Source organism: Emydura macquarii, unplaced genomic scaffold, assembly GCF_026122565.2.
Source record: "Emydura macquarii macquarii isolate MOO-44397 ecotype Brisbane River unplaced genomic scaffold, CSIRO-AGI_Emac_v2 contig_2994, whole genome shotgun sequence".
Classification (NCBI taxonomy): domain Eukaryota; kingdom Metazoa; phylum Chordata; order Testudines; family Chelidae; genus Emydura; species Emydura macquarii.
In genome coordinates, this window is record NW_027133131.1 from 1,157,341 (window position 1) to 1,158,877 (window position 1,537).

The window sequence follows — 1,537 nt, forward strand, 5'->3', positions numbered from 1 at the left end:
CCGTGCGGGGTAAACGCCCTCTAGCCCGGATCCACCGGCCCGGCTCGGCTCGGCTCGGCTCGCCCCGCGCCCGGCTCCGTGCGCTGCGCTGCGCTGCGCTGCGCTCCGCGCGGGGCTCGCCTCTCCAGCCAGGCGGCCTTAAAGGCGCAGGGGCCCTTTTGCCTTTGCGCCCCCCCAGCTGCGGTGCGATGCGGGGGCCGCTGGATATTTTCACTGGGGGGAGGCGCGCACGCGCGCGCGCGCACACGTGTACACACACACAGAGCCAGCGACACACACACGTACACACACACACACACGTATATACACACCCCCTGTGCCAGTAACACGTGTATGCACGCACACAGACACACCCAAAGTCAGCAACATACGTGTACACACACACACACACACACACACACACACACACAGCCAGCAACCGAGGCGTGTGTACACACACAACTGTCAACACACACACCAAGCCAGCGAGACACACAGACAAAAACACACACGGGTGCACACACACGCAGACACACACAGCCAGCAACACAGACGTGTGCGTACACACAGAGGCACACCTGGCAACACACACACACACACACACACACACACACACACAGCACCGGCAACATGGCCACCCAGGACCTGAGATGCCAAGGGAAAGATCAGCTTTCCCAGTTTGCACTGGAGTCGGGGCTGGTGGGTGCTGGGGCCCAAAGCGCCCGCTGCCCTCCCGCGTCCTTGGGGAGCTGGGTCAGATACATTAATAACCCCCCGGCCCGGCCCCAGCCCGGAGATCTCGGTAATAAAGTTATGGGGAGAACCCCACTAACCCCCCATACCGCCACCCAGGAAGCCCTGTAATACAAGCCGCTGGTGAGCCCCTGCCCCAGCCAGGGGAACCCTACAATACACCCCCTCCACTGCCCCTGTGAACCCAGCCCCCGTCATTGCTCCCCTAGCACGGCTGCCCCCTCTGGGGAAAGGGCAGGGGGTGGGTGCCTTCTTCTCATGCCGTCCCCTTCTCCCTGGCTTGGCCCCCCATTACTGCTGTGGGCCGAGAGGCGCTGTTCCTTATTAACGTGGTCCGAGGAGTGCGGGTGAGAGGGAAACGGGCCGGTTCTGCTCCCCTGCACCGCTCCGGATCTGCCCGGCCATTAACGAGGCCTGCCTGTGGCATCCTGGCTCTGGAGCCTGAATCCAGCCTGGGTCCTCGAGGGAGCCGCACTTAATAATTAATTACCAACGAATTCCGGCAGCTCCTGGGTGCCAGGAGGTCTCCGCTGTGCTGTGCGGTGCGGCGCTCTGGGGGTTGGCACGTCTTTCTAGGACACAGCCCACCTTGCTGCCTCAGCATCTTGCACCCCGGCCTCCCTGCTCCCTACAGAGGGGCTTTTCCACAGACAATGCCATGACTCTCTGCTTACACACACCTCTGAGAGCAGCCAGGCTGCGGGGAGGGCAGCTATCCCCCAGCTGGGATTCAGAGAGGGCGGCGTTATTTATTTATTTGTGTGTTTCTTTCCCTTCCTTCCTTCCTAAACTTCCATTGCATCAT